Source organism: Pinus tabuliformis, chromosome J (assembly GCF_031772625.1).
Source record: "Pinus tabuliformis cultivar Carrire ecotype Pingquan chromosome J, CPIR1, whole genome shotgun sequence".
Taxonomy (NCBI): domain Eukaryota; kingdom Viridiplantae; phylum Streptophyta; class Pinopsida; order Pinales; family Pinaceae; genus Pinus; species Pinus tabuliformis.
In genome coordinates, this window is record NC_142295.1 from 874055930 (window position 1) to 874082619 (window position 26690).

Consider the following 26690-nt stretch of genomic DNA (forward strand, 5'->3'; position numbering starts at 1 on the left):
TTTAAAATAAATTAATTAATTATTTCCAAGTAGCTGTTAAGACTAAATTCGATTTTAATTCACAATTTAATTCAAGGACAAATTAAATTGGAATATTCTTATTTCCATATTTCAACACTCCCTCTCAACAAGAAAGGGATTATCTGCCACCCCGATCCTGTCTCTATGGAACTCTAATTTACACTTTGACAATGCCTTTGTCAAAATGTCAGCATCTTGCTCCTCTATCAAAATATATTGCAGCAACATGATCCTCCTCGCTACATAGTCTCTAAGATGATGATACCTGATGTCGATGTGCTTGGACCTATCATGAAATACTGGATTTTCGGAGAGTTTGATACAACTCTGGTTATCACAATAGATCATAGTTGGATACATCCTCTAATCAAACAAACCAACTAGGATTTTCCGCATCCAGATGGCCTCAGATGTTGAATGACTTGCAACCATGTATTCTGCCTCTGCTGAGCTGAGTGCAACCAACCTCTGTTTCCTGCTGTACTAAGAAACTGTTGTTGACCCAAGCTTGAAAATCCCTCCTCATGTGCTCTTCTAATCTGATGGACCCCCTGCATAATCTACATCAATGAAGCCCCATAGCTTCACTCCCTCTATCTGTCTGTACCATAATCCATACTAAGATGTGCCTCTGAGGTATCTCAATACATGCTTTGTCACCTTCCAAAACATCTTGGTAGGCTGAACCATCGCTTGACTCAGCTGGTCCACCGCATAGCAAAAATCTGGTTGTGTGTTCACTAAGTACATCAGTGAACCCACAAGTTGCCTATACACAGTAGCCTCTACCACTTCTCTTGAAGTAGCAACCTCCTTCCTCTAGTTACCTGCTAGAGGAGTCTGCATGGGCTTGCACTTCTCCATGTGGAATCTCCTGAGTATCTCGTTGGCATACTTTCCCCGAGACACAAACAACTCCCCACCCTTCTACCACACTTCCATGCCAAGGAAGTAATGCATGAGACCCATGTCTTTCATCTCAAATTCTCTTGCAAGGTCCTCCTTGCAAGACATGATCAACTCATCATCACCAGTCAATATGAGATCATCAACATAAAGTATGATGATCAACAACTTAAATTTCACCATGATGTGGTATAGGTTCACATCCGCTTCACTCTTTGTGAAGACAAACCCAGTGAATTAGTTGTCTATCCTAGTGTACCAAGCATAAGGTGCTTGTTTCTGCCCGTACAATGCTCTCTTGAGTCGGCACACATGCGACTCACGATTGAAGGTCTCAAAACCTTTCGACTGCTCTATGTACACTTCTTCCTCAATCTAGACATTGAAGAATGCAGTCTTCACATCCATCTGATGGATCTTCCAACCCATCTGTGTTGATAGTGCCAACATAGATCTGATAGATGAGTACCTTACGATAGGAGCAACAGTCTCATCATAGTCAATCCCCCCGACTTGTGAAAAACCACGGGAAACAAATCTTGCCTTATGCTTCTCCACACTACCATCAACAGTTTGCTTTACCTTGTAAAGCCAATGGGAACTCACAACTAACTTGTTCTCCGGTCTTGGAACCACGTCCCAAACACTGTTACGAACTATGGAGTCATACTCCTCCATTATAGCATCAACCCAAATCGGCTGCTACACTACTTCCTCAAAGGAAGATGGCTCAGTCTCAACACATTCCCCAACAAGGGCCATGTATCCAGTGTACCTCTCAGGTGACCTTCTCTGTCTGTGCTGAGAAGATGGTGCTCCCACATTCTCTCTCACATCCTCCAATAATCTGTCATCTTTTCTTATTGGCTTCTGTCAATCTATGGAAGACTCTACTTGAGTGGATGTCTCCACTCCTGGAACCTCTGCATGCAGCTGCTCTGCATCAATCTGAGGCTCCTCCTCCTTAGGAACCAACAGTTCCTCCACAACCTGTTGGAGCTCCCTCTCAAGGGAAACCCGCATGGCCTTCTGCTCATCAAACTTGAGATCTCTGTGAACCACTGTCCTCCGACTGGTAGGAAAGTACACTTGATAGTTGTGAGGTGTATCAGTGTACCCCACAAATATCCCCAACTCTGCTGTCGGCTCAAGCTTCTTCCATGCATCCTTTGTCACATGGCAATATACCGATGAGACAAAGATCCTGAAAGTGACCCACATCTAGTCTCTTACCGAAGAAAGCTTCTTCTAGTGTCTTCATCCCAAGTATGTGATGCAGGCTTCTATTCTACAAATAGATTGATGTGTTGCATGCCTCAGCCCACAAGTGAAGTTGTAGGCCTTGGTCATGCAACATTGCCCGTGCTACCCCTACAATAGTTCTGCTCTTCCTCTTGGCCACCCCATTTTGTTGTGGGTTATGAGGTGTCATCAACTCTCATTTAATTCCTTCCACTACACAGAAGTCCTTAAACTCTTGAGATACATATTCTCCACCGTTGTTGCTTCTCAAGGCCTTGATCTTCTTCCCTGACTCTTTCTTGACCAAAGCTTTGAACTCACAAAACTTTGTGAAAATTTCAGCCTTCTCCTGCATGAAATAAATCCAACATTTACGAGAATAGTCATCAATGAAAATCACATAATACCTTTGCTTCATTGTAGATGTTGTCGAGAATGGTCCAAACAAAACAGTATGAACAAGCTCTAAGATAGCCTCTGCTCGACTGTCTCGATCATGAAAGGAAGACTTGGTGTACTTTCCCAAGTTACAACCTTTGCATGTGTCAACTTGCTCAAGTTTACCTTTGGGAAGTCCTATAGATATCTGTTGAATTATCTTCAAAGCCCCATGATGCAAATGGCCCAACCGCCTATGCCACAACTCGCCAATGTCTTGGATTTGCACCAATTTTTCTTTTGTACTCAATGTTTCACAATCATCTACCTTTAGTTTATAGAGATTCTTCACCTGAATCCCTATGCTCTTGGTCTGACCCGTGGCTATGTGTCTTAGGAACACCTTTCCTTTACTAAAGACAACATCGTAGCCTTTGTCCTCCAACATCGCGACCGATACCAAGTTCTTCTTCAGTCCAGCCACATACAAAACATCTGTCAAGGTTAGAGGAGCTCCATGCTCCCTCTTAAAAGCCCACTCCTGAAACACTATACCTTCCATCGTCACCCATCTCTATGTGCATCTTGAGGTCTTTCTCCTCCAAGGTACTGAATAAATTTTTATCACCAGTCATGTGGAATGAGGCTCCACTGTCAAGATACCAGACACAACCCATCATCGATGACACCATGCATGCAATGAGGGTAAAGTCCATTTCAAACTGAGAGGCTAATGCCTCACTTTCCGAGGATCCCTTCTTGGACTTCTTATATGGGAAATTAGTCACATAATGTCCCATATTGTGACAATTAAAGAATCTTACTTTAGACATGTCACCCTTATTCCCTCCATGAGAAGAATTCAGTTTGAAATGGGAAGCCTTCCCCTTCCCTTCCCTTGCCTTACTTGCTAAGGCCAGATTTTCTTCATCATCATTCTTGGACGAAGAACCATCTCATGTGCTCCTCCTGATCTCCTCCTGCATAAGATCTAACGACAGTCGTTCCCAATTCGACAGTTTCTCCATTCCATTCACAAAGTCCTGGTAGATATTCCAACACTTTTGAAGTCTAAGGAGAGTGAGGCTCACCATATCATCATCAAGAGGTAGTTATTCCCACATGGCCAAGCTCATCTCTGCAAGTGGTGAGCTTCTTTAGATATGTGGAAATAGTATCGCCCTTCTCCATCTTTATTCTTCAACGCTTATCCTTGAGCGCCAATTTCCTCTGGTCGCTACTGTTCTGGTAGAGGTCCTTCAATGTCTTCCACATTGAAAATGGAGTATCCTTCCCATGGAGACTTAAGACACTATGGTCTCGAACTCCCTCAAGGATGATTCATCTCACCTTCACCACACACTTCTTCAACTCAGCCAACTCTTGTGTATTAGTTGATGCTAGCTTTGGGATTTCTTGATCAATGAATTCCTTTAAGCCATTGTCTTCTAATACAGCCTCCATTCTATCTTTCCATGACATGTAATTAGGGCTACCTTCCAAGGCATGCTCGAGTCTCAAGCCATAGAATGCCATTGGCCAACCTTGAAGTATGATATGAATTCGATTTGCACCTACAACCCTGAACTTCAAAATTCGAATTCTCTTCACAGTATACTGTTAACAACTATGATACCATGTAGAAAATCTTTGATAGGTTAACCCGATAATGAAATATAAATCAAAGAAGAATACTATAACCTACCTCTACTATAAATTTGTACAAGCTTAAAGATATAGCTGAACAATATAACCAGAAGAAGAAGAATCAATGGCACAATACACATGAAAATACTTTGGGGAAAGCCTCAGCTAAAAACCCCACACTATTGTATTATCATACATGGTGGAAATACATAGGAATTATACAAAGCCTTAGCTCTCACAGCTAGCCAGCTCTCAGTACAATCCTCACAGATGCTCACAAGCAATCTTGGCTTCTCTCCAGCCTTCCTCTTTGCCCTCCAAGCTTCTATTTCCTTTCCGTATTCCTTGTGGATGATTAACCTTTTACCAAGTGGAAAACCAAACCTTCAAAACTTCAGAATCCTCAAGGATGAATCCTTGACTGCATGCATGAGTTTTCTCTATGAGAAAACACATGCAATTGATAGTACACATCCTTGAGCATTAATCTCAACTGGGTCTTTCTCAGAATAGACATGCATGAGTTTCTGATGAGGGAATCTTGAGTTAACTGAAGTAGCATTAGTTGAGTGCATTAATGCATCAACTGACTGTTAACTCACTATTAGTTCCTCAAATAGTTTCGAACTAATTTAGCTGGACTTAACTCAGTAAACTAAGTTAACTAATTACAACTCAAATATAACTCAATCTTATCTCCTCAATTTAAGGGATAACTCCTATTGGAAATAATACTGAGAGGGGGGGGTGAATTAGTATTTCAAAATCAATAAATTTTTTCATTTCCATAATCATATTTATATACGCTACTGCAGTGAAGGGAACTCGTGTGTGCACACAATTGTTCTTAAGGCAACCAACATATATCCAACAAACTTATGCTTCAGTTAATTCATCATATGTTGATCTCTAATCAATGCATCAACACTTCATTAACCATATAAACAATAACCATGTGCAGTAATAACTGAACAAACCATCACATAAGAAACACACATGAACACTAAGATTTAAGGTGGAAACCCAATGCGGGACAAAAATCCCCTACTGCTATCTTCTTTTAATATAAGAAAAACTTGTTTACAATCTTGTATTGGTGCAAACTCATACCAGTATGTAGCCACCCACTTGCAGAAGGCTACATCCTTCTCTCATTCTCCAGCTTCTACTGGTAGGGAGCTACAACCCCTTAACTCTTGTACTAGCTGATCTGTTTACTAGTACGTAGGCGTCGGTCTATAGAAGGCTCCAAACTTCACTCATTTTCTAGCTGCTACTGGAAGGGAACTCCAATCCCCTGGCTGTTGTACTGGCCGATATGTTTACCAGTACATAGGCGAACCTACAGAAGGCTACAACCTTCTCTCTTCCTCCAAGGACCATGTTTCATAAATTTTTAGACTGGATACTCCTGGAACGCAACACCACAATCTGAAGGCCACGTTTCATCAAATTTTCATACTGGACCCATCAACAACATTGAAGCTCAAAATTAATCACCACTGCAGTACAACCATCAAATACATCTGCATCAACCAACATTTTGAACAATCAAATCACTGACACTAGAACATTGTGTTGAACCTAGAAACCTGCATCATCATTCAGAACCAGTTGTAACCTCAAATACCATTTTCAGAGTGCATACGCTACTTGGTTGAACCCAAACTGCGTGTATATGCTAGTTCCATTAATCAAACCTGCATATACCTTCAAAACTACCGCAAACATAAAATTTTGAATCAAGTATGTACCAACCAGCAATATACTGAATATGTACTGTCAACTTATAGATCTTTACACAGGCAGCGACAAAGATCACTTCTTCTAACTTATACAATCAATCAATAAAATACCAACCTCCTTATACATTCAGTTTTACATTTAATCAATCAAATACCCAATCAATCTCTGATATAACTGAAACCCAATCATCAATCTCTGATATTTAACTGAAACAATCAATCACTGAAACCTTTGAACCTCTGACAGAACTGAATCAAACAATCACTGAACCTCTGACACAACTAAATCAACCATTCATTCAAATTTAATCAAATTCAACCAAACAACTGGAACAAACTGATAACTGTAACCAATACATGGATCTGAACCCAGATCACTGCATCAACCACCAGAACTAACTGTAACTTCATAAAGGCACGTGTCAGAATGTATACGCTCCTTCAATGAATCCAACCTGCATTTATACGCTACTTCCTTTAGCCCAACATGCATATATCTCTAGAGATACTAAATCATAAAACCTTTGAACCACAAACTATACCAATCAGTGACACTCTGAAGATCTGCTATCATATTACAGAGTTCTGAAAGGATAGCAACAAGGATCACCCTTCCTTCTCAATCAATTAATCAATCAGACTCAATTTCCTTATACATTCAGTTCTACTTTCAAATATAAGAAGACATCATTGAAAAACAACAATATTGATATGATAGATCAGTCATCCCTAAACATCAAGCTTTTCTTTTACATACGCTACTTGGAAGAGCCGAACAAGTGTGTATACGCACCTTCACCAAAGCGAATCAGCGTATAGATCAACAAATACTTACTTATAACTTCGCCGCAATTCCCGACTTCAGACATACCCAGATCATCACATACAAAAGATGAAACATGTTTTAGCAATCAGATCTAGCCCATCCATTATCAGATCACATAATGATAAGTCATTATGATCCTAATCCATCATTAGATCTCATCCATCATTAGGCGCTCAGGTGCATATTTAGTCTGGATCAAGCAAAGCATCAGAAACCCATAACATGCATATTTTCCTTTGATCTAACACTTCATAAGATATTCATTAGTTGTGCACTTAGCCCTTTGATCTTCTCCTCCTTATATACTTAGATCCTTTGTCAATACCTCGGACCAACACCACTTAAGACCAATATCTTGGACCAAATACCACAGACCAAATACCTTGGACCAAAATACCTTATACCAAATACCTCAGACTAAATCTTGGTTTCCCAACATGTACGCGCTTTTCCTCTTGTGGGAGTGCATGTATACGTATACGCTCTTTTTGTTCTATGGACTGGCGTGTATACATTTTTTTGACTAAGTGGACCTGCGTATACTTCTTAAACTTCTTTACATCAAACTTTTCCTTTACCTTCTTTATTCTGATCAGTAGACCTTAGTTCCATCTTCTTGTTCTTCTATGCCAATGCCCTGTTACCTCTGAAAAGACCTGTTACATTGTAATTTTCCATATTACTTCTGAAATGATTCCTTTGAACTGCCCTACATTTTGTCACATTTGTAAACACAACTGCCATGCATTTTGTCACATCTGATATCTCTCTTGTAGATTCATCTAGTTACGTAGATTCATCTTGTTACCATATACAAGTGAGTTTTTCTGCTACAAGTGGGTTTCCATCAAGTACAACACATACATCATAATGCCAACAACTCTTGCATGACTTCAAAAATATTCTAACTTGAATTTCTCCAACTAATTAATTTAAAATTAATTAATTAATTATTTCCAAGTAGCTGTTAAGACTAAATTTGATTTTAATTCACAATTTAATTCAAGGACAAATTAAATTGGAATATTCTTGTTGCCATATTTCAATAAGGAGGCCCACTTGGGGAATATATATGTTCCCCTTCTAAGGTATCATGTGTCAATTTAGATTTTGTTTAAATGTTTATTTCATTATCTTATTTTGGTTTAATAATTGAAATATTTTAAGCATGTATGCATGTTTCTCCATTTTAGTATTTTTTAAATCTTCCCTGTCGCCATCATTTCCACCATTCGTTGTTCATCCATTTATTTTCCACTAGTATCATCATATTGCCCCGATATTTTGGATCAAGCTTCCCTCGACTATGGAACTTCCTTCACTAGTACAACCCATGGGTGTTGATAATCATCTTCTTCCACCACCTTGACCATCCCATCCACCCATAGAGGCAAAATCCATAAACCATTTGACAAACTCTAAGCAATATGTGCAACCGAGTGCTCCACTTATGAGTGAATATCCATTATTGGGGGAGACATTCATAGTGAGATCAATGATTGACAATTTTTTTCTTTATAGGACTTGAGACTAGGCACTTTTTATTTAAATTCTATGTTGCAAATCTTGCGACTATTATGGGGTGGTATTATTGAGAGGTTGGAGACACAGAGGAGGATGGCATACTCCCGATTGGTTACAACATCTTTGGTGATCTTTCTGGGGGTTTGAATTATATAGTGTTAGTTTCTAAGTGTGTAATTTATTTTGGAAAAAAATTAATGAGAATGTTGTTTCTTTATGCAACCCAGAGAAAGATAAAGCATGCCACAAAAGAAGAAAAGTCAAGATCCTTCTTCTAGTAAGAGGAGAAAGATTGACTTACGTGATCCAAATGATGGTGGTGATGGTAGGAGTGGTCAATGTGTGACTAGTTAGACCCATTTTTTATATACGACATCATATGCCATTAGATCGTGTTTGGGCATGAGATGGAATTTGTCTATTAGAGTCATTTTATATATAGGTCACGCTATGTCATACTTCCATGTTTAGGCATGAGGTGTTGTATTGTATATTCGGAATATTATACCAATTTGTTAAAAATTCATATTTGAAACAATTTTTAGTGAGTGAGTGTGTGTGCGTGTATTTCATGGTACATGCTCTATGAATTAAAGTGTTTTTTTAATTTCATGTGGATGTGTTAGATTGCTAGGTTAAATTTGCATCTATGAAGTGAGCATTGTGATATGTTGTATTCTTAAAGGTGTTTGAATTGAGTTTTTAAAGACATGTTAGCTAGGGATATTCCTAGTGATACATGTGATTAATAATCCCAAACAAATTGTAACACATTTTCTTGATTTGAGAACACATGTCCAAGTATATACCAAATTTGAAAATAACTTTATTACAATAATTAATGTAATAAAATCTGTTTTTTTTAATCTTAAATCAGTTAATAATATCAACCCTATGTTATATTAAATCAACATAACTCGTCGCCTTCATGCACCCTCACCGTGTTGACTACAGCTCGTGGGCATTACATTCTCCTCCACCTAAATTCATTGTCATCCTCGACAATCTTCCATCCTAGCAACCACCTGTCACCAAGATATCATCCACACAACTGTGTATATGGGTAGTCCAAATGTTCACTACTCAACCTTCTCTCATGCCATAGATATGCCACTATGTTGCAAGGAATCATGTGTTAGTACCCCTCATGTCGGTGATTAGTTGGGTAGCTAATCCAACCATGCATCGCCTCCACAAGAACTCATGCCCCACATCGTCATGACTGTCCACTACATGCTATCTATTAACCTGTGTCATCTCACCCCTAGATGCCTGCTCAAAGTGTTTGGAGACTCACTGCCATGAACAACTAACAATGAGCCTCATGCTCCATGATAGTCTAAGATGATGAGGAGGGAGTAGAGCCTAAAGGCTCTCCCTCACTTATCAACTCAATCCACCTATTCGGATCCTCCACTTCCATTTTCTGCAAGTATGCCTCCCGATATTCCACCTAAACATTCAGCCTCACATACTCTTCGTCATCGTCATCCTCCACTGGTTCTAGCCTCCTAGATAGATCCAAGATGCTATCTGACAATGCCATGATAGCTTGTGACTACTCCATAAGCTTTGCCTCTGCAACAAACAATCGCTTACAGATCTCTTCATCTTTCTTTCCATTCTCCATACTCATTGTTGTCAGCTTACGCTTGGCCTTAGTTACTCCCATGGTCGGTACACCAATGGGTACATCCTCTCGTCTGTCATAAATGTACTGTTTCCTCATATGGGAAACAATCACCGCATCAAATTCCTTCATGAATTCTATACCTAGTACAGCTTCATAGTCATCTATCCACACCACAGTGAAATTGACTTTCCCTGTCCATTCACCAAGTGTCACATCCACCTTTTCAGCTACACCAATCACAGAATCTGGAGGAGAATTCACTGTCTTCATTTGTGCCTGCACCACTACAAACTTCAGCCCAATCCTTCTCGCAATATCCTCACTCATAAAATTGTGAGTTGCTCCACTATCTACCATATTAAGGACATCAACACTCCCAAATTTCATTTCGACATACTCCAATCTGTTCCTCTCAAGATCTCTCCTAGAGACTGCTTCCATGGCCATTGCAACACCCAATATCTACATAAGCCCTATGGAAGTTTCTTCTTTCTTCGCATTGGACTGTGTCATGGTAGCCACCTTTGGTCTAGAAGGACAATTCTTCACTGTGTGTGGTTCCGCACATATCCAACACTTCAAGGGTTTCTTCGTCTTCAACTTGTCATTTGATCTTAAAGTCTCCTCTTTCGTAGTCTTCTCTTTTGGTTTGTCATGCTTCTTCTTCTTCTCATCAAAACCTTCATCAAAGTGTTCTACCAAATGATCCACAGTAGCAAAAGCCTCCTCAAGTGTCTTAATCTTTTGTCTCTTCACTTCATTCCGTGCCTAAGGTTTCAGACCTATGATAAAGTTGAACACCTTGTCTCTTTCCGCCATGTCTGGAAGTTCCAAAACTACACTTGCAAACTCTCACTGGTATGCCTGCAGACTCCTTGTTTGTTTTATATACTTTATCTTCATCCTTGCATCCCATGTTTCGTCTTGTGGACTGAAGTGGGTTTGCAAAGCCTTATTCATTTCATCCCACGAAGTTATGTCCCCAACATTTCCATTGGAAATTTGGTCCACCCTTCTTCGCCACCACATCTTAGCATCCTTTGTTAAGAATTAAGTAGCTACTTTCACTTTGGCTTCATCATTGGATAATCCCAAGTGCTCCAAGTACTGGTCCATGTCCCATAGAAAGTTGCCAAGAGTCTTTGCACTCCTTATACCATCATAAGAATCCAGCTCTTTGATCTTGACATGAGTCACTCCACCTGAGTTGTGCCTCACAGCATTCTTCAAAACCACGATCTCATTTCAAGATTCGTCAAGAGCTTGCTACAATTTCAAGATTTCAGCCAAACCTTGATCTCTTGCTTCACCAATCTTATTGACCTCTTCTTCTGTTTGTGTGTACTTCCATTTTTTATGCTCGTATCGGTCCTTGAGTTCTTCAAGTTCTTTTTTCATCTTCACATAGCCTTCACGAACCTGCATGTTCTCGGCCTTCATTGAAGCCCAATCAGAACCCAATTCCTCAATTCATTCCAACACCCTATTTAGGAAAGCTTCTCCCACATTATGACTAGATTCACCTATCACAATTTGAATTTCCTCTGCCATCTTTGCCATCAGCCTTCTTTGCAATCTTCTGTATACCATAAACTGTCAATCTGAATCACCCTTCAGATTCCTCTGTCGCGTATCAACCTAGTTCACCTGAATCAACATCTCTGATACCAACTGTCACGTTAGTGCAGTGGGGTCAGCTCCCTGTCACGATTATCTGAATCAACCTCTGATACCACTTATCATGGAGTGACAGTGAGATTAGTTCGTTTTGCAAATCCAATTCCACTGAAGCACCCGTGTCGCCAGAGTTCCACAGAATGCAAAGGCTCTAATACCACTTGTCATGCCCCTACACTGGCGATACTCTTCCAACCGCACTATAGGAGGTGCGGCACCATCGACCCTTTTCCTTTTAACAATATTAACGATCGTGGACTACGCCTAATTTCGATACTTAGTTTATTTTTCAACAGCTAAGCATATTCATCTTTAAACGTAGCAGAAACATTCATATACCATTTATCATATTAACATTATTACCATTTAAGTGCACAACGGATTAACATGGGAGGGGCAACTCCCTGCAATTGTGATTCTACCTGTTTCAATAATGTTAATCTTCAGAATTACATATAAGTTTACATCCAAGGGAAACCCCAAATTTCACCTTTACACTTATACAAATTCACTTCTTGCACCTGTCGTGCAGCCTTGCCTAACCTTATACAAAGTCACCTGAACTATCATTCAGCTCATTTTCCTTGTGCACGGCTCGCCCATTCACCAACGCCTTCAATTGTCGCATGATTCTTTGTTTCGTTCGACTAGGGTGCGTTTCACCAACTCGCCTTTTGTTCACTGTTCACCATCACACGTTTCTTCCCGAACGTGTCGTTCACCCGAACACCCTGTCGCACCCTCCATTCGACCCATTGTTCGGCTAGATGCCCTACCACGTCTTCGTCCGACGTTTGACCGAACGCCCTACCGCGCCCTTGCCTAGCGTTCACTTGGACTCCCTTCCACACCTTTGCCTGATTCCTCGTTCACCCGGACACCCCACCGCGCCTTCGAATGACTTCTTAAATGAATGCCCTACTGCGCCCTTAGCTCGTTCAGCAACCCGTGTGCATGTGCGTCCACCTACACCCTGACTCGTTCAGCTGCACCTTGGCTCGTACTTCTTGTTCCGGTGTAGGTGCTTCGACTCGTGTCCACCTGCACCATGCCTCAGTCTTCAAACCTTCAATCTTCGCACTGCACCTTGCTCTATGCTTGGACTTATGTGTTAATCGTTGGATGGATGCTTTAGCCAAATGCTAAGCTTGCCCATATATATGGTTCACCCTCCATGAACCATTGTGTCCTCATGCCAGGCCGACCCACCATACTCTATCACTTTGATTATTTTAGCATGTTGGCTCGCCCTTCGGCCGACCCATCATGTCTCCTCGTTTGGTTGGTCTCGCCCACCCGTCGGCTCACTGGGACCGCTCGTCGGTCTATATAACCAAACACCCAAAACACTTAGTCATTTTCGCATTTCTCCCCACCGCACTACTGCCCCCTAACTCGTCGCCTTCATGCACCCTCGCTGTGTTGCCTGTAGCTTGTGGGCGTTACACCTTCCATTTAGAAGTCCAAGTTGAGAATAAAAACAAATTATCAACCAGGAAGTCATGATATGAAAAACATGCCAAAGAAATTTGACCATATATATGGACTGTACTTTTAAGATGCCTTCCATTTAAAGTTCAAGTTCCAAATAAAAACAAATTAGCCGTCTTTCATTGAAACCTAATGCCAACGACTGCTGTCAAGTTTCAACTGCTCACTGCCTACATATATGCACACGCTTGTCTCTTTACTCAACCCAAGGACGGGGGAGTTCACAGTTGCAGAAGAAGAAATAGAAGCAGCAAGTATAGCTTTGAGTTTTGGTGTTTTCAGATGGAGATGTCACAGACAGTGGTGAAGGACGTTCCCGACTTCCTAAAAGTATACGCCAATGGCTCCATTTCACGTTATGAGCAGCCAGTTATGGCTGCATCGGAACTAGTACTGGTGGAGGGTGCCAGGTCGAAGGACATCTTCATTGACCACGCCACGGGCATCTGGGTTCGCCTCTTTCTACCAGATGACGTGCCCCACGGCGAGAAACTCTCGCTGCTTTTCTACTTCCACGGGGGTGGATTCAGCTGCGGCTCCACTGGCTGGCAAATCGCTCATTCATTCCTGAGTGGCATGGCCAACATGACCCAAGTGATGGTAATCTCCGTCAAATACCGTCTTACGCCTGAGCATTGCATCCCCACTGCTTATGACAACTGCATCCATGCGGTCGAATGGGCTGCCCTCGTTGGTGGTAAGGCAGAGCCCTGGCTCGAGTCTTATGCAGATTACTCGTGGTGTTTCATGGGTGGGGAAAGCGCAGGCGGCAATATTGTTCACATCATTGGCTCAATGACTGCGGGTCGAGATCTGGGGCCGCTTCACATCAGAGGGCTCATTGTCATCCCTATTTCAGCAGTAAGGAGAGAATCGAATCTGATAAAGCAGCCTCTGAAGCGGAAGTTAGAGAGATAGAATTATGCGACCTATTCTGGAGGATGTCCCTTCCGATGGGCTCGAATTGTGACCATCTAGACAGTAATCCTGGAGCCTTTGTCTCCCGACCTCCGCAACGTTCCACTACCTCCCGTGTTGGTGGCCATGGTAGGATTGGATAGGCTTAAACCACGCGGATTACTGTATTGCGAGCTGCTACAGAGCTGTGGGAAGGAGGCGGAGTTTATGGACACTGAGGGAGAGATTCATGCATATCACATCTTCCATCCATGGTCTGACGCAACTCGTCTTTTGTGGGACCGTATGTCGTAGTTCATCCATTTCTTCGATGTGTGATGAATCATAACAGTATTAGTAGCTTGTGTTCCGTATTTTAAACGAAGTTTTCATATTTTAAAACAAAATATTTGAATTTGCTTTAAATTTTTTTAAGAAAATTTATGTTATATTTAAAGGAGCTTCTATTAAAAATCTTTAGTCGTTGATGACCTTTAAAAGGGGATTATTCATTATTTTTGTGAAGGGGATTATTTTAAGAAGGCCTTATGTTATTTTTTAAAGGGGATTTAAAGGATTGTAAGAAAGTTATTTTATTGAGAAAGAGTTTTTTTTAAATAGAAAAGGGGTGGTGTTTGATTCAAATATTTTTTTTAAAGGAGATTTAAAAACAAAAGTCTTGGAAAGAAAGTTGTAAAAAGGTCACATTAATATTTTGAAGAAATAGGTTTTTCTAGCTTTTTGTCGCAGACTTCAATTTTGCTTGGTAAAATTTATCAGTTTTTATCTTTAAGAATGAAAACGTTTCTACAAGCCCAAGAGTGTTGGGATACACTTCAGAACTCCTATGTAAAGCCAACCCAAGAAGTATGGTTTCCCATGACCAATAATCATAGGAATGCATTTATTGAACTCAGAAAGAAAAAGCACAGAGACAATTTTTGGATACAAAACTCAGTCAATGACTATATCTTTGACAAGATAACCAATGCATCAACAACAAAAGAAGCTTGGGATATTATGAAAACTGCGTATCAAGATAATGATACAGTGAAGACTGTTAAATTGCAGACATTAAGAGCTCAGTTCAAAACCATGAAGATGATTTCCAGAGAGAATGTGGACCAGTTCATGACTAGAGTCAATTAGATCAAACTCATTGACAAAACCATTATAGATTAGAAGATTGTTGTAAAATTCCTTTGAAGCCTTCCCAAGAAATATGGCATGGTTGTAACAACCGTTGTGGAATCCAAAGGTTTTACAACTTTCTCAATAGAACAATTGACTAGATCACTTTTGGCACACGAAACAAGACTCAACTTGACAGAAGATTCCATCGAACAAGCTTTCAAACCACAACTCTCTCTTGGTAGAGCGAGAGGCAAAGGATATTGAGGCAATAACAAGCAAGGCATAGGTAGACCAGAACATCATCATGCATTAGAGCAATGGAGACCTCCACAAAACTAAACACAGATAAGCAGAACATAGAGAAATCTAATGTTCAATGTTATTACTACCAGAAAATTGGGCATTATGAACATGAACACAAAAAGAAACACTTAGATCAACAAATAGGTAGTGTCCATCTCTCCAACAATGAAGGAGAATTCTATGAGAAAATGTTTCTTATTTTCCATCTATCTGAAGACACTCATAGCGAGGACCTTTGCTTGCTGGACAGTGGTTGCAACAATCATATGATAGGTATCAATTTTTTTCTTTCTTATATTGACACTTCCATAACATAAAAAATTACTCTTGGAGATCGTTCTTATATTAAAGCTGAAGGAAAAGGTATTTCCCATGTTCTTACTAAACATAATCAACAGAAATACATACCTGATCTTTATTATGTTCGACATCTAAAGCATAACCTCATAAGTGTATGTCAATTAATGGAACATGGTTATGATGTAATATTTCAAGGGAATACATGTTATATATATGACAAACCTCCAAATAAAGGACTAACAACGAAGGTTGAAAAAACAAGGAATAAAATGTTTCATTTCACTCTTAGAAGTCAAAATATTTCACAATCTTTTGCCCACAATGTGTCAAGAATAGATGAGTCTCAGCTATGGCATTCTAGGTATGGCCACATCCCATTCAAGAGTCTAAGTCTTCTTCAGAAACATTCAATGATCATTGGTCTCCCTATTATGAATGAAAAAGATTGTAATTGTGAAATTTGTGTTCTAGCCAAGCATAAAAGAGATAACTTTCCCACATCTTCCTCTATAGCAAAAGAACCTTTAGAGCTATTCCATATAGATATGTGTGTCCCATTGCAGACACCATCCATTGGTGGTAGTATTTATTTTCTGACCTTCATTGATGATTATATAAGGAAGATATGAGTTTATTTTCTCAAAAATAAATCAGATACACTCATGATTCAAAGAATTCAAATCAGAAGAAAAAAAGCAGAGTGGAAAGCCTGTAGAAGTTCTCAGGCCAGACAAAGGAGAAGAGTACAACTCCAATGACTTCAAAGATTTTTTTCAACAAGAAGGAATCATAATTCATAACACAACAAGATATAATCCACAATAGAATGGAGTAGTTGAAAGGAAAAATTAGTCAATCATGAACATGGCCAAATGTATGCTTCGTGAGAAGAGGTTGTCAAATGACTATTGGGCTGAAGCAGTTTTGACAATAATGTATATTCTTAATAGATCTCCAATAAGCAGTCTCCAAGATACAATACGTCAAGAAGCATGGGATGGTAAAAAGGTAAATGTATCTCACTTTATAATTTTTGGATCATTAACTTTTGCACATGTTCTTGAGCAACTAAGAATGAAGCTTGATGATATAAGTGATAAATGTATCTTCGTAGGCTACAATGAACAGTCAAAGGGCTATAGACTTTATAATCCAGTTACAAAGAAGTTTGTTTTAAGCAAAGATGTTAAATTTTTTGAAAATAAATCTTGGTCTGATCATTTTGATGAAGCTTCAAATCAACCTTTTTATCCACCATATCTACCAAGATTTCAAGTTCAATAAGAGTCGTACCACTATGAAAATGGTACATCTTTAAGCAGTGAATCCACCAGTGATTCAATATCTTCAAACGATAATTAGAAAACAAGAATCATCAGAGAAATACAGAGTAGGAGCATGAGTTTGATCAACATAATATGTTTTGCTTTCTTTCATCTCAACCAACCCATTTTCAAAAAGAAGTTAAAGAAAAGCATTGGATTGATGCAATGAACCAAGAAATTGCTACCATAAACAAGAACCAAACTTGGGAATTAGTCGATCTCCCAAGTGAAAAAACCGAAATTGATGTAACATGGGTACCTAAGACCAAGTTGAATGAAAAATGATAAATTGAGAAACATAAGGAAATATTGGTTTCCAAAGGATTCTCACCATAATTTCGTGTCTACTATGGTGATACCTTTGCTCTAGTAGCAAGGTTAGACACTGTCAGAAGCATTTTATCCACAACATCTCAGCATAAATGGAAATTCTACCAGCTTGATGTAAAATCTACCTTCCTAAATGGTATATTGCATGAAAAAAATTTATGTAGAGAAATATCCTAGTTTTGAAGTTCCATGAAATGAGCATAAGGTATACAAATTGAAGAAATATTTGTATGGTTTGAAGCAAGCTCCAAGAGCTTGGTACAGTTGCATCGACACCTATCTCATCAAAAGTGGTTTTTGCAGAAGCAACCATGAGCCAATTTTGTATACCAAAACTCAGAAGGTAAAATTTTTATTGTATACCTTTACGTAGATGATCTTATTTGTTACACAAACTATTGTCACCATGACTTTCTGCAGTCAGTGTGAGTCTATCATCACTCATACTGTCCTCCTTTGCAAGTCTCAAACCTCAGCTCTTCATGTCAAGCCTTAAAAATGAGAGAAAGTCCTTGAAAATCTCTAAAACTCTGGTTCCGCACTTTCTCTTAGCATTACCTGTGGTCCCGCACCCCTTGGTCATGTTACCTGCGGACCTGCCCGCTCTGTCTCTAAAGGAGTGGGTGCGGACCCCTGTAAAAGTCAAAAAGGCGCAAGTTTATTATTAAAAACTCACTTTGGATTAATTTTGGACGCTTCTAGAAGGAATCTTGAGGTGGAAAGTTTGCTCCCAGGTGGTTCATGCATCCCATAACTAAAGGAGCTAACCCCTTGATGAGAGGAGCTTATCCCTTTGAAGGAGGACTCTATCCCTTTGAAGGTGGACCTGGTAACTTCCCTCCTCTGCACTATAAATTGAGGCATTGGGCTGGTTGCTAGGGAGGTAAAAAGCTGAATATTTTTGAGGGTAAATGTTGTTGGAATTTATACTTCCTATTTGAGCTTGAGAGGAGAGATTACATACCTTTTGGCTTCTTTGGGAAGAGAGTGAAACTTTTCAAAGTAGAGGAGATTCTTGCTGGACCCTGGGAGGAGCTTGTACAGCATCAAGGCACGAAGGTTGTAAAGTTCTTCTTTGTTTAAAGTTAATACAATCAGATTTATTTTTCTCAATAAATTGTCTTCTATGGTTTATTTCATGAATTCCTTGATCATCATGATAAATATGGTTTATTATATTGGCTATGCAGGTGTTATTTGATGTGTGCCTGTTTGTGTTTGCTGGTTTTTTAAAAAGGAGCTCATTTGGACAAATGGAGCATGGCTTCCACGAACTAGCACTGGACTTGAGGTAGGGTCTAAAACATCTCTTGGATTTTATTTATAAATCACAATATTTAGAGAAAGATAGAATTTGTTTGTTTTTCTTGTTGCTAGATATCCATAGATACTAGGGAGATCGGTCTTGTCCGCAAGAACGATTTATCTGCCCGACAAAATGGCGACTCCGCTGGTGACTTGAATTTTTGGTTTTTTGCCTTTGCTTTTACTTTGACTTGAGAAACTGTTTCTCTGTTTCTAGTTTTTGCTTGATGTGTGTGGGATTGGGTAGGTTCTTTAGATTTTGAATTGTTTTTGTTTTTCACGCTTTTGGAAGAGGACCGCACGTTCTGGTTGTAACACAGTGTGGACATCCCCGCACTGTTGCTTTACCACACAGAGCGGTACCACACTTGGTTAAACTGGGGGCCTGCGGACCCTGTCAAAATTTTGAAAAACTTAAAATTTTCTCATTCAGTCAACTTAGGATTTGTTTATGTGTTCTAGCCTCTGCCCAGATATGCACATGTCTTTTAAGAAATTTTTTCGTAGGTGAATTCCATTGGCATTTAGGTTTTAGGTGAATTTCTAGAAGTTTTGTGTGCATGGCTTGATTTTCGTCTGGTCTTTGTAGTAACTCAGAGCTTAAAAGCCTTAGAAACCTTAGATCACCCTGGTTTTTACTGGACTTCTTTATGAGTCCGACCGATTTGTAAACTCTAACTTTGGTGAGGATTACATCTCAGTTTTCTCTTTGCGAAGCTTCGAAAGAACTTGTTTTGAAAGTTTTCGATTTCATTTTTAAAAAGAAAACAAAAGCTGGTTGTTTTTTGATTAATTTGTTATTCTGAACAAGTTATTCCTTAGTTTGCTGATAACTAAGTAAAACATCCTTGAAAAGAAATTTTGTAAGCTTTTACTTCAATTAGATTTTTAGAATTTATAGATCTCAAGATTAGATTTTTTAATAGTTTTGAGTGTTTTATAAAAATTAAAAAAAAAAATCTCTTTTGAAAAGGTTTGTTTTTGTAGTATTTGAGTGTTGAAAAGAAAGGACAGTACATACCTTCGGGACAGTACATTCCTCAAGGTCAACCCCAGACTCAGTACGTACCTCAAGGTCAACCCCAGTATCAATATGTACCTCAAGGTCAACCCCAGTTTCAGTACGTGCCTCAAGGTTATCAACCTCAAGGTCAGTACCCAACCCAAGGTTTCCAACCACCTTCAGGTCAATCATTTGTCCAAGGAGCTTGAAATGTACCTTTGAATTATCAACCCTACCCTCAACCCAGTTATGGTCCTCAATATGCTCAATCTTCGATGGGTCCTTACCCTGGAATGAACATAGTGCGGGATCCATCTCAATCTCAACAAATCTTGCAACCGAATGTGCAGTTGTCATCTCAATTTGGACAACCCTTGGTTTCTGGTTCAACCCAGTAACCTGTCCAGCCTACTATTCAAAATTCTGCACCTTCTGTAGTTTCTCAGCCTGGGCCTAGTTCGCCTCGAATTCTGCCTCAAACGACTGCTGCAACTGCTGCAACATCTGTTCCATCTACCCCACCTACTTCTGGAGTATCGACAGCTCCGGTTTCTACTGTTCCTGCATCAATTCCTCAAGCATATTTACCTCAGTCTGGACCCACAATTCAAACTTCGGTTCAAATGCTTGTAGGACAACTTGGTCCAAGTACGGTTGTCACAAGTAAACCTCAATTTACTTATCAACCGTACCAGGGATAGTACCAATTCGGTCCTGCTGTGCAAAACCCATTCTATCAGTATCAACCGTACCCTAGATATACTTATCAGCAACCTCAACAACCCCAGTATGGTCTGGTTAATCCTGGTTTTCCAGGAGGATATAATATCCCAAATGCAATTCCAATTCCAAGTTATCTTGGATATCCTCCTCCTAGGGCTGGTCTCATGACCCAGGGTTTTCGGGACCCTAATTGTCAGTTACCATTCATTGCAACTTTGGACTTGCCTGATTTGTCGCGCCTTATGAACGATCCGATTAATTATCTTTCGTTTTGGCTGCCAATGCCGAATAATTTTCCCAGTGACATCCCAAAGTTTGAAGGTAAATCAGGAGAGGATCCGTCGAACCATGTGATGACTTATCACCTCTGGTGTGCATCTAACTCCATTTCAAATGATTCAATTCGTTTACGTCTTTTTCAACGCACTCTAATTGGTCTTGCGGCCAAGTGGTACATTGAGTTACTGCGAGCCACTTTTTATAACTTTAGTGAGTTAGCTACTTCGTTTTTAACTCATTTTCAGTTGCCTGTCAGATATGACAATGGCACAGAATTATTAACTTCATTAAAATAGTCAACATCCACTTATATTTCAGATCACATTCATGAATGGAGATGTCGACGACGTTTAGTGAAAGTTTTTATTCTGGATCAAATCTTAGCAGAATGGTTTGTTAAATCATTATTACCTAAAATCACTGAGGATGTAGCTAAGGCAGGAGTCGTTACTGAAGAGCAAGTAATTGCTCAAGCTCAGTACCTTTACCTCGTTTATATGCAGTCGCGTACTTTACACGAGAAAATCCCCGACCTTCCTAAAAAAAATCAAATAACTGCAGCTCCTTCAGGGTCTCATGCCACTGACGGTATGATTGGTACAGTTAACACCAAAAGTAAGAAAAAATCTTCCAAGAATTCTTCTCCTATCATAACTTTACCAGATTCCCCAACTGGAGACTCTTCCGCAGAAATTTCTGCCGATATCCATGTCGTAGAGTCATCTACGGCCAAATCAAGAACCGGCAGTAAGAAGAAGGGGAAGAAGAAAAATAAATCAAATAAAAATTTGAAAGAGAAACCAGATAAAATGGAATCTACTGATGAGAAACGTAAACCTCGTTATCCTTGTCTCATATGTGAAGAAGAGCATTTTACAAGAGACTACCCTCATCGCGCCGAGGTTGCGAAAATCGTCAAAGGTTCTCAAACGCCTGCTGTCTTGAAGGATCCTTTTCCTAGTCAAGATAGTAAGATGATAGGTTCTTCCTCAAATGCCTCAGAAGAACCCATAATGATGATGTCCCATGTTAGGATTGCGACACGATCGCATGATTATGAAAGTAAAAGTCCTGTTGGTGGTAAGGAAGCAGAATCTTCTAATTCGAACCCATCAACTTCAACTCCTGGTTCCAATCCGCTACAGATCGAGAAACCTAACCCAGACTTAGTAATCAAACCGCCCGCTAAGGGTATACTTCGAAAGTCAGCTTTCAATCCACATGCGAGAGCTGCTCAGAACTATAACATTGTTGAAGATTTAGCTATTTCACCTTCAGCAATGTCAGCTTTGGAGGTGCTGCAATCATGTCCAGCACAGCGTAAATTGCTATTGTCGGCTATAAGAGCTGTTGATATTCAGGACTCAAACCTTATAATCTTCGATTTAGAAAATAGTACACCTCGCTTGCCTCATCAAATGGCTTTCCAGATTCCAGTGTTAGTCAAAAACAGACCTTGCTATAGGACTGTAATTGATGAGGGAGATTCAACGTGTATTATGTCAATCCAGTGTTGGAGATCGCTTGGTTCTCCTGCACTCAATCAATCCCCGAAAATTCTAAAGGCTTTTGATGGCCGTGGGTTCCATCCTTTTTGCATTTTACAGGATTTACCTATAGGGGTTGAAGGCAAAACTTTAATCTAGATGTGGAAGTGGTTGATGCCCCTCTAGATTACAACCTTCTCTTGGGTCGTAGTTGGTCTTATGCTATGACTGTTGTTGTTTCATCGGTCTTTCGGCTTATAAATTTTCCTCATAATGGAAAGATCGTAACTATAGACCAGCTAACTTAATTTTTATCCGACCTAGCCTCTTCTGAAAGTATCCAGCATGTCGGCAAAAAAACTATCCCTTATAAGGATGTTGGAGTAGGATTAGTTAAAGATTCTGGTTTACTAGGAACTTTTTCCCTTCATCCTCCTAACGTATCGCCTTCTACCACAACCATTCATATGATTTCATCAGACACTATTGTTTATGATGATCCTTGGATCGTACCTTCCGAATCTAAGATGGATTCATTTGGTCATGCTATGCCTTTGAGTCCCTATGAAGTTGCGTATCAGGCCATACAGTCATTTTCCGACCCTTCTTCAACCGAAATTGATTTAATGAATGTGGTCCATGAAGAATCACTTTCAACATCAAACTTAGATTCAACAACTTTTTCCGAACTTGTTCACACTGATGAGCAAATTCATGAAATTTTGTCTGTTTATAATTTACCATGGGAAGATCTTCATCATAGATCTTCATTTTTACCTGAGATTGATCAGTTTGAAAATGATTTTTCATCTATTTTTATGATTGATTATGTCAAGGAACCTCAGAATCCATTGCAAAATCCTGATTCTGAGTTAAATTTGGGAAATATTTCTCAAATAGTTCCTATCGACATTTCGGTTAAACCTGGAATTGTTGAAAACATTCATATAGGTGCCTCTTGTACAGAAAATGAACTTCAAACATATAAGGCCCTATTTCAAGAATTCTGCGACATGTTTGCCTGGTCATATGAGGAAATGCCAGGAATTGATCCTGCAATTGTTGTTCATGAAATCAAAACTTACCTGGATGCTAAACCTGTCTGGCAACGTTTGCGTCAGATTCACCCGCGAAAGGTTGCTGCTATTAAAGCAGAAGTTGAAAAATTACTTAAAGCAGGTTTCATTTATCCAATTCCCTTAACGGATTGGGTATCGAATATTGTTCTTGTTAACAAAAAGCAAGGGATGATAAGAATATGTATCGATTATAGGGATATTAATCGAGCATGTCCAAAAGACAATTATCCAACTCCCTATATCGATCAAATAATTGATGATTGTGCTAGCAGTGAAATATTCTCCTTTATGGATGGTTTTTCCGGTTATAATCAAATCAATATTCTACCTACTGATCAACAAAAAACGGCTTTCATTTGTCCATGGGGGACATTTGCTTATTGCAAATTACCTTTTGGGCTCAAGAACGCCGGTTCAACTTTTCAAAGAGCCATGTCTTATGCGTTTCATGACATCAAGCACATTGTGCAACCTTATCTCGATGATTTACTTGCTCATTCATTACGTGGAGCCGATCATCTCATTCATTTACGAGCAATCTTTATGAGGTGTAGGCATTATCGAATTAGGTTGAATCCACACAAATGTGTTTTCTATATAGAAACGGGTCGGTTACTGGGATTTGTTGTTTCAAAAGGCGGCATTCGTGTCGATCCCTCGAAGGTTGAAGCTATTGTCAAATTGCCTCCTCCTTCGACTCTTCGCCAACTCCAAAGTTTGCAAGGGAAAGAAAAATTTTTACGCCGATTCATTCCTAACTACGCCGAGATCACAAAGGGTTTTAGCAGGTTGTTGAAACAGAATATTCCATTCTTTTGGGATGAGATAGCTGACAAATCTTTTGATGCACTAAAACATGTGTTGACCCATGCACCATTATTGCATCCTCCCAACTACAACCAGGACTACTTCTTATATCTTGCCGCCTCTCATTCCACCATTGGAATGGTGTTAGTTCAGGAAGATGAATTCGGTAGTGAACATGTAATTTATTACCTTAGTCGCACTTTAAATCCAACTGAGCTAAAATATTCACATGTGGAGAAATTGGCCTTGGCAGCTGTTCAAGTTGTCCAACGATTTCGTCATTACATTTTACTACACAAAACTACCGTAATTTCCAACTGTAACCCTATGATCTATATTTTGACAAAACAATTGCTAGGGGGCAAGTATTCCAAATGGATTGTTATCCTGCAGGAATTTTACTTGGAGTTTGAAAAATCTAAGTCAAAGAAATCTTTAGTTTTTGCGGAGTTGATGTGTGACTTCCCGCGTGCTGATACTGAAACTGTGGTGGAAGAGCCCATTGCAGATGAATCCTTGTTTCTTATTAGCACTCTTGATCCATGGTATGGAGATATCATAGTTTATCTCCAAACCCAATCCTTTTGGCCTGAAATTTCAAGAACACAGCGTCAGAAAATACGATTCCAATCCTAACAATACAAAATTATTGGAGAAACACTTTATCGTCGTGGGGCGGACTCTGTTTTCCGACGTTGTTTAACTCATGAGGAAGCTGAAAGGGTTCTAAATTACTGTCACTCTGGAGCGTGTGGCGGTCATATGTATGGGTTTGGCACAGCCCAAAAGATATTGCGCGCTGGCTATTTCTAGCCATCTTTGTTTAAAGATTATTTTGACACGGTCTGAAAATGCCACAACTGCCAAATTTTTTATTGAAAGATGCGCGCTCCACCTACTCCTCTCCACCCTATAATTGCCGTCGGTCCTTTTCGAAATGGGGTATTGATTTTATTACATGTAACCCTCACTTGGCCAGGGGGCATGCGTATATCATCCGTGTGGTAAATTATTTTACTAAGTGGGCCGAGGCGATGCCTACATTTTCGGCAGACGGAAAAACTGCTGCGATTTTCATTTTCAATCATATAATTGCTAGGCTCAGTGTTCCACAAGCGATTATCACTGATCATGGGTGTCATTTTCGAAACATTGTGATGACTGAACTAACAGATCAACTTGGCCTGCGTCACGATGGTTCTACTCCATATTACCCACAGGCTAATGGTCTGGTTGAAGCCATCAACAAAGTTCTAGTCATTATGATCCGACGAATCATTGGGATTCATAGGTCGAATTGGCATAACATGTTATTTTCAGCGCTTTGAGCGTATCGAACCTCAGTAAAAACATCAACTGGTTTCACTCCTTTCCAACTAGTTTACAGTTTGGAAGCTGTGTTACCCATTGAATGCAAAATCCCATCATTGCAAATGACCATAGAATTACTTCCAGCCACTTCTGAAGAGAAGAAACGTTTGTTGTACTTGGCTCAGCTAGATGAGAATCGACGTGATGCTACACTAGCAATCAAAACTCATGCCAAACGTATTAAAGCTCAATATGATCAAAATGTTACACCTTGTAATTTTTCAGAAGGAGACCTAGTCTTACTGTACGATCAAGCAAATGATAAGTTAGGCGCTGGAAAATTCGTACCCATGTGGCATGGTCTTTATGTTGTTAAGCGAAAGCTGGCAAAAGGGGCCTATGAATTGGTAGACTTTGACAGTGTCTCTTTAGGTAAACCCAGAAATGGTCTTTACCTGAAAAGATATTATGCTTAAATCTGGGTGTGGAGATTTTAGTTAAGATTAGTTTTCTTTCTAGCTGGTGTGTTTTAGATTAGAAAAGTGTGCTTAGTATAGAGAGTGTTTTTGTCATTATTCCTGCTTATCTTGATATTGCAGATGTCGACGTCTCTTCAAACATACATTGGTTTCACTGATGGTGCTTGTCGTAATACACGAAACATTTCTTCCGCAACTTGGGTTATCTATTCACCCTATGATGAGTTGGTATCTATGCATGGGGTAAGCCTCGGTCAAACAACGAACAACATTGCAGAGTATAGTGCAGTGATTGAGTTATTATCTAAATCCATTTCATTTGGGATTCGGAGTTTGATTGTGAGGTTAGATTCTGAACTCGTTGTGTTACAGCTTAATAGAGTTTATGCCATTAGAAATCCAGTATTATTTAGATTATTTTTGAGAGTTCGTCTCTTGGAACATGAATTTGACTATATTGAGTATCAGCATATCCAAGATATTTAAATACATTAGCAGATGCCATTGCTTCTCGAATGTTAAGTAGACATTTGCAATAATCAAACAGTAAATTTAAAAGCATTTAATAACATGTTTTACAAGATAGCCAATAATAGTGATATAGCATAGCATAGAAGTGTGTCATATATACATCATCTTCGATCATAGGTTGAAAAACACCTTATGATCGACAAAAATGATAAGTACAAAAAGCAAAAATTTCATATGAGTCTACAACAGGTGATCATCCTATCACTGGTGATGATCACGATAAGAAACCACTGTATGGGCCACCCTACAAAGGAACCTCCTGAATGGTCCTGGGACCCCAATTACATAGCGTTGTAGCCTAAGAGGA

General features: G+C 39.5%; 1 pseudogene; it reads left to right on the plus strand.

Moving 5' to 3' along the window:
- The first annotated feature begins 13372 nt into the window (after positions 1-13372).
- On the plus strand, positions 13373-14326 carry LOC149229462 (putative carboxylesterase 17; annotated as a pseudogene).
- Positions 14327-26690: the final 12364 nt, after the last annotated feature.